Here is an 8,383-nt window from a genome sequence, read left to right as displayed (position 1 = left end):
TTACAGCCTTAAAATGCAACAAATTCCAGGCTCCATGTGAGTGGTGTCCCTCTCAACATTTACCCGCTGCAGTGCTTCAAGTATAACACAAAAATGAAATGTCAAGTTTGCAGTAAAGCTGAAACACTCTACAAAGATGCCAAAAAGCACACAGGAGAGAGAATCTGGCTTCAGGTGAACTCAACATGTGTCCATTTATGTAAAAGCTTCTCTGGCCTTGTCTTGCTTTGCTATTCAAAAGCCTCTTCAGTTTCATCACTTTTGGAAGATATTCATGGCAGCACAAGCCAAATCAGGAGATTTGGAGAAAAGAAGTAGCTTGGAGCTGAATCATAGAGGATTTTGTATCCATTGCCCAGTATTTGCAGGAGAGCAAAATGGAAGGATTACTTTGAGGAGGAAATGCCCCTACCTAGAGAGAGTGAACTTGAATAAAAACATTGATGTTCCCAGAAGGAGTTAAAGCATTTAGAGCATCACAGAGGATATGAAGAAGGCTCCAGCAGCCAGACAGGAGAGCTAAGGGACTGCCTCAGTTCCTTCCTTAAGAAGCTTCAGCAGCATGAAGCTTTGGTTGTGTTTCTGGAGAGGATCCCCTATAGGAAAGGAGGGAGAAACCAGGAAAATTACCAGCCCACAGCAAACCCTTCCAGCTCCACAGCAGTGGGTGAACTCAGTCAGCTCAGCTGCTTCTCTCCTCCAAAATACAAGGATGCCATCTCCTGGTACTGCTGGATGCTGCTCCTGGACCATGGCTGTGACTCAGGGAACTCTTTTTGGGCTTTGGGCTCCCAGAACATTCATTAATTGCAGTGACTGCAATGCTTGTGGATGTTACAGGGTCTGAGCAGCACAGCAGAAACAAAGAGTTCAAAAGCTGGACTTACAGAGGGTGAGAGTTTACAGAATCCCAGAGTGGTTTGGGCTGGAAGGGAGCTTAAAGCTCATTTAGTCCCACCCCTGCCATGGGCAGGGACACCTTCCACTGTCCCAGGCTGCTCCCAGCCCCAGTGTCCAGCCTGGCCTGGGACACTCACAGGGACCTAGGGGCAGCCCAAGCTGCTCTGGGCACCCTGTGCCAGGGCCTGCCCACCCTCCCAGGGAACAATTCCTGCCCAATATCCCATCCATCCCTGCCCTCTGGCAGTGGAAGCCATTCCCTGTGTCCTCTCCCTCCATCCCTTGTCCTCAGCCCCTCTCCAGCTCTCCTGGAGCCTCTTCAGGCACTGGAAGAGGCTCTGAGCTCTCCCTGGAGCCTTCTCCTCTCCAGGCTTAAGCACCCTCAGCTCTCCCAGCCTGTCCTCAAACTTCTATAGAAGTCTGTTCACATCTCATTTCTGCTCTGAAATATGCACAGTGGCCTTGAGAGTCTGCACAAAACATCTGAGGGCACATGAAATCATTTCCACAGTTGGAAGTGAGGAAGACACAACCTAAGGAAAGAACATTTAACCTTTGAGAAGTCTGAAATATTGCAACACAGCAAAGAACTTTTGTTCCAGTACAGTCACACAGTAGCTTACAACAAAAAACGTGCATGGCACTCATAGAAGAAGCAGGGCACACAGAGAGGTGCACTTTTCTCCTAAGCCACCTCTAGCACAGCAGTCTGTCTAGCTTCCTGAAAGAGTACCTTGCACTCTTTCAAGTCTGCAAAGCGAAAGTGTACTTCAAGCTAAAGAGAAAGCAAGCGCACCACACAGCACTTCTCTCTTTCCACTGTACAGGCCAGTGTGTTCTCTGCATTTCAAAGCCTAACAGCAAGATCCTGTTTAGCACAGGAGGCTGCATGTAGAATTTGCATGTAGTAGCAAAGTTAGCTGTGGTTGATCTTCCTTCTTAGCAGGAGTCACTCACTGACACACAACACAATGCGCAGAACACTCTGCTGCTCTGCTTCTCGCTTGTTCGCACTTTGTGTTTTACAGCGATTTCTCTCTACCAGAGGTGAATTGTCTATACTGCTCACTCAGTACACTCTGCTGCTAGCTTCTGCTACTGCCAAAACATGCCTGGCATGTGCACTTTTCTTCTAAAGCCTCAGTTCCATACCAGTCTTCTTTCCTTCTGCTAAGACTGCCATACACACTTGGAAGCCTGCAAGGAGAAGAGCACAGAACTAGAAAGAAGGAAATTCAACTTCCCATAGCTTAGCTGCTGCAATACATGCTCTTCATGCAGTTTTCGGTGGCAAATAAGACGCTTGTTAATCTGGCTGCCATATGCAGAGATGACATTGGTATTTTCAGTGCAGGGCCAGGAATGCTGTGTGCTGTGCACGCTTTCTCCGAAACATTATGTTCAGTACTGTGCTGCTAAGAAGGAAGATCAACGTGCATGGTACTCCTAGAAGAAGCAGGGCACACAGAGAGGTGCACTTTTCTCCTAAGCCACCTCTAGCACAGCAGTCTGTCTAGCTTCCTGAAAGAGTACCTTGCACTCTTTCAAGTCTGCAAAGCGAAAGTGTACTTCAAGCTAAAGAGAAAGCAAGCGCACCACACAGCACTTCTCTCTTTCCACTGTACAGGCCAGTGTGTTCTCTGCATTTCAAAGCCTAACAGCAAGATCCTGTTTAGCACAGGAGGCTGCATGTAGAATTTGCATGTAGTAGCAAAATTAGCAATGGTTCATCTTCCTTCTTAGCAGGAGTCACTGAGAAACAGAACACTGCGCAGAACACTCTGCTGCTCTGCTTCTCGCTTGTTCGCGCTTTGTGTTTTACAGCGATTTCTCTCTAACAGAGGTGAATTGTCTATACTGCTCACTCAGTACACTCTGCTCCTAGCTTCTGCTACTGCCTAAACACGCCTGGCATGTGCACTTTTCTTCTAAAGCCTCAGTTCCATACCAGTCTTCTTTCCTTCTGCTAAGACTGCCATACACTCTTGGAAGCCTGCAAGGAGAAGAGCACAGAACTAGGAAGAAGGAAATTCAACTTCCCATAGCTTAGCTGCTGCAATACATGCTCTTCATGCAGTTTTCGGTGGCAAATAAGACGCTTGTTAATCCGGCTGCCATATGCAGAGATGACATTGGTATGTTCAGTGCAGGGCCAGGAATGCTGTGTGCTGTGCACGCTTTCTCCTAAACATTACTTTCAGTACTGTGCTGTTCGCTCTGCAGGGTTCAAGGAGTGCACAGCACTCTTCCAAGATGCAGGGCAGATTTGTATGGAACAGAGGCTTTAGAAGAAAAATGCACATGCCAGGCGTGTTTTGGCAGTAGCAGAAGCTAGCAGCAGAGTGTACTGAGTGAGCAGTATAGACAATTCACCTGTGTTAGAGAGAAATCGCTGTAAAACACAAAGCGCGAACAAGCGAGAAGCAGAGCAGCAGAGTGTTCTGCGCAGTGTACTGTGTGTCAGTGAGTGACTCCTGCTAAGAAGGAAGATCAACGTGCATGGTACTCCTAGAAGAAGCAGGGCACACAGAGAGGTGCACTTTTCTCCTAAGCCACCTCTAGCACAGCAGTCTGTCTAGCTTCCTGAAAGAGTAGCTTGCACTCTTTCAAGTCTGCAAAGCGAAAGTGCACTTCAAGCTAAAGAGAAAGCAAGCGCACCACACAGCACTTCTCTCTTTCCACTGTACAGGCCAGTGTGTTCTCTGCATTTCAAAGCCTAACAGCAAGATCCTGTTTAGCACAGGAGGCTGCATGTAGAATTTGCATGTAGTAGCAAAGTTAGCTGTGCTTGATCTTCCTTCTTAGCAGGAGTCACTCACTGACACACAACACAATGCGCAGAACACTCTGCTGCTCTGCTTCTCGCTTGTTCGCACTTTGTGTTTTACAGCGATTTCTCTCTACCAGAGGTGAATTGTCTATACTGCTCACTCAGTACACTCTGCTGCTAGCTTCTGCTACTGCCAAACACGCCTGGCATGTGCACTTTTCTTCTAAAGCCTCAGTTCCATACCAGTCTTCTTTCCTTCTGCTAAGACTGCCATACACACTTGGAAGCCTGCAAGGAGAAGAGCACAGAACTAAGAAGAAGGAAATTCAACTTCCCATAGCTTAGCTGCTGCAATACATGCTCTTCATGCAGTTTTCGGTGGCAAATAAGACGCTTGTTAATCTGGCTGCCATATGCAGAGATGACATTGGTATTTTCAGTGCAGGGCCAGGAATGCTGTGTGCTGTGCACGCTTTCTCCGAAACATTATGTTCAGTACTGTGCTGCTAAGAAGGAAGATCAACGTGCATGGTACTCCTAGAAGAAGCAGGGCACACAGAGAGGTGCACTTTTCTCCTAAGCACCTCTAGCACAGCAGTCTGTCTAGCTTCCTGAAAGAGTACCTTGCACTCTTTCAAGTCTGCAAAGCGAAAGTGTACTTCAAGCTAAAGAGAAAGCAAGCGCACCACACAGCACTTCTCTCTTTCCACTGTACAGGCCAGTGTGTTCTCTGCATTTCAAAGCCTAACAGCAAGATCCTGTTTAGCACAGGAGGCTGCATGTAGAATTTGCATGTAGTAGCAAAATTAGCAATGGTTCATCTTCCTTCTTAGCAGGAGTCACTGAGAAACAGAACACTGCGCAGAACACTCTGCTGCTCTGCTTCTCGCTTGTTCGCGCTTTGTGTTTTACAGCGATTTCTCTCTAACAGAGGTGAATTGTCTATACTGCTCACTCAGTACACTCTGCTGCTAGCTTCTGCTACTGCCAAAACACGCCTGGCATGTGCACTTTTCTTCTAAAGCCTCAGTTCCATACCAGTCTTCTTTCCTTCTGCTAACACTGCCATACACTCTTGGAAGCCTGCAAGGAGAAGAGCACAGAACTAGGAAGAAGGAAATTCAACTTCCCATAGCTTAGCTGCTGCAATACATGCTCTTCATGCAGTTTTCGGTGGCAAATAAGACGCTTGTTAATCTGGCTGCCATATGCAGAGATGACATTGGTATGTTCAGTGCAGGGCCAGGAATGCTGTGTGCTGTGCACGCTTTCTCCTAAACATTACTTTCAGTACTGTGCTGTTCGCTCTGCAGGGTTCAAGGAGTGCACAGCACTCTTCCAAGATGCAGGGCAGATCTGTATGGAACAGAGGGTTTAGAAGAAAAATGCACATGCCAGGCGTGTTTTGGCAGTAGCAGAAGCTAGCAGCAGAGTGTACTGAGTGAGCAGTATAGACAATTCACCTCTGGTAGAGAGAAATCGCTGTAAAACACAAAGCGCGAACAAGCGAGAAGCAGAGCAGCAGAGTGTTCTGCGCAGTGTACTGTGTGTCAGTGAGTGACTCCTGCTAAGAAGGAAGATCAACGTGCATGGTACTCCTAGAAGAAGCAGGGCACACAGAGAGGTGCACTTTTCTCCTAAGCCACCTCTAGCACAGCAGTCTGTCTAGCTTCCTGAAAGAGTAGCTGAAAGAGTAGCATGCACTCTTTCAAGTCTGCAAAGCGAAAGTGTACTTCAAGCTAAAGAGAAAGCAAGCGCACCACACAGCACTTCTCTCTTTCCACTGTACAGGCCAGTGTGTTCTCTGCATTTCAAAGCCTAACAGCAAGATCCTGTTTAGCACAGGAGGCTGCATGTAGAATTTGCATGTAGTAGCAAAGTTAGCTGTGGTTGATCTTCCTTCTTAGCAGGAGTCACTCACTGAGAAACAGTAACACTGCGCAGAACACTCTGCTGCTCTGCTTCTCGCTTGTTCGCGCTTTGTGTTTTACAGCGATTTCTCTCTACCAGAGGTGAATTGTCTATACTGCTCACTCAGTACACTCTGCTGCTAGCTTCTGCTACTGCCAAAACACGCCTGGCATGTGCACTTTTCTTCTAAAGCCTCAGTTCCATACCAGTCTTCTTTCCTTCTGCTAAGACTGCCATACACTCTTGGAAGCCTGCAAGGAGAAGAGCACAGAACTAGGAAGAAGGAAATTCAACTTCCCATAGCTTAGCTGCTGCAATACATACTCTTCATGCAGTTTTCTGTGGCAAATAAGACGCTTGTTAATCCGGCTGCCATATGCAGAGATGACATTGGTATGTTCAGTGCAGGGCCAGGAATGCTGTGTGCTGTGCACGCTTTCTCCTAAGCATTACTTTCACTACTGTGCTGTTCGCTCTGCAGGGTTCAAGGAGTGCACAGCACTCTTCCAAGATGCAGGGCAGATTGGTATGGAACAGAGGGTTTAGAAGAAAAATGCACATGCCAGGCGTGTTTTGGCAGTAGCAGAAGCTAGCAGCAGAGTGTACTGAGTGAGCAGTATAGACAATTCACCTCTGTTAGAGAGAAATCGCTGTAAAACACAAAGCGCGAACAAGCGAGAAGCAGAGCAGCAGAGTGTTCTGCGCAGTGTACTGTGTGTCAGTGAGTGACTCCTGCTAAGAAGGAAGATCAACGTGCATGGTACTCCTAGAAGAAGCAGGGCACACAGAGAGGTGCACTTTTCTCCTAAGCCACCTCTAGCACAGCAGTCTGTCTAGCTTCCTGAAAGAGTACCTTGCACTCTTTCAAGTCTGCAAAGCGAAAGTGCACTTCAAGCTAAAGAGAAAGCAAGCGCACCACACAGCACTTCTCTCTTTCCACTGTACAGGCCAGTGTGTTCTCTGCATTTCAAAGCCTAACAGCAAGATCCTGTTTAGCACAGGAGGCTGCATGTAGAATTTGCATGTAGTAGCAAAGTTAGCTGTGGTTGATCTTCCTTCTTAGCAGGAGTCACTCACTGACACACAGAACACTGCGCAGAACACTCTGCTGCTCTGCTTCTCGCTTGTTCGCGCTTTGTGTTTTACAGCGATTTCTCTCTAACAGAGGTGAATTGTCTATACTGCTCACTCAGTACACTCTGCTGCTAGCTTCTGCTACTGCCAAAACACGCCTGGCATGTGCACTTTTCTTCTAAAGCCTCAGTTCCATACCAGTCTTCTTTCCTTCTGCTAAGACTGCCATACACTCTTGGAAGCCTGCAAGGAGAAGAGCACAGAACTAGGAAGAAGGAAATTCAACTTCCCATAGCTTAGCTGCTGCAATACATGCTCTTCATGCAGTTTTCGGTGGCAAATAAGACGCTTGTTAATCCGGCTGCCATATGCAGAGATGACATTGGTATGTTCAGTGCAGGGCCAGGAATGCTGTGTGCTGTGCACGCTTTCTCCTAAACATTACTTTCACTACTGTGCTGTTCGCTCTGCAGGGTTCAAGGAGTGCACAGCACTCTTCCAAGATGCAGGGCAGATCTTGTATGGAACAGAGGGTTTAGAAGAAAAATGCACATGCCAGGCGTGTTTTGGCAGTAGCAGAAGCTAGCAGCAGAGTGTACTGAGTGAGCAGTATAGACAATTCACCTCTGGTAGAGAGAAATCGCTGTAAAACACAAAGCGCGAACAAGCGAGAAGCAGAGCAGCAGAGTGTTCTGCGCAGTGTACTGTGTGTCATTGAGTGACTCCTGCTAAGAAGGAAGATCAACGTGCATGGTACTCCTAGAAGAAGCAGGGCACACAGAGAGGTGCACTTTTCTCCTAAGCCACCTCTAGCACAGCAGTCTGTCTAGCTTCCTGAAAGAGTAGCTTGCACTCTTTCAAGTCTGCAAAGCGAAAGTGCACTTCAAGCTAAAGAGAAAGCAAGCGCACCACACAGCACTTCTCTCTTTCCACTGTACAGGCCAGTGTGTTCTCTGCATTTCAAAGCCTAACAGCAAGATCCTGTTTAGCACAGGAGGCTGCATGTAGAATTTGCATGTAGTAGCAAAGTTAGCTGTGGTTGATCTTCCTTCTTAGCAGGAGTCACTCACTGACGAAACAGAACACTGCGCAGAACACTCTGCTGCTCTGCTTCTCGCTTGTTCGCGCTTTGTGTTTTACAGCGATTTCTCTCTAACAGAGGTGAATTGTCTATACTGCTCACTCAGTACACTCTGCTGCTAGCTTCTGCTACTGCCAAAACACGCCTGGCATGTGCACTTTTCTTTTAAAGCCTCAGTTCCATACCAGTCTTCTTTCCTTCTGCTAAGACTGCCATACACTCTTGGAAGCCTGCAAGGAGAAGAGCACAGAAATAGGAAGAAGGAAATTCAACTTCCCATAGCTTAGCTGCTGCAATACATGCTCTTCATGCAGTTTTCGGTGGCAAATAAGACGCTTGTTAATCCGGCTGCATATGCAGAGATGACATTGGTATGTTCAGTGCAGGGCCAGGGATGCTGTGTGCTGTGCACGCTTTCTCCTAAGCATTACTTTCAGTACTGTGCTGTTCGCTCTGCAGGGTTCAAGGAGTGCACAGCACTCTTCCAAGATGCAGGGCAGATCTGTATGGAACAGAGGGTTTAGAAAAAAAATGCACATGCCAGGCGTGTTTTGGCAGTAGCAGAAGCTAGCAGCAGAGTGTACTGATGAGCAGTATAGACAATTCACCTCTGGTAGAGAGAAATCGCTGTAAAACACAAAGCGCGA

Source organism: Erithacus rubecula, assembly GCF_903797595.1.
Source record: "Erithacus rubecula genome assembly, chromosome: 8".
Lineage (NCBI taxonomy): Eukaryota > Metazoa > Chordata > Aves > Passeriformes > Muscicapidae > Erithacus > Erithacus rubecula.
This window is presented reverse-complemented; position numbering follows the sequence as displayed.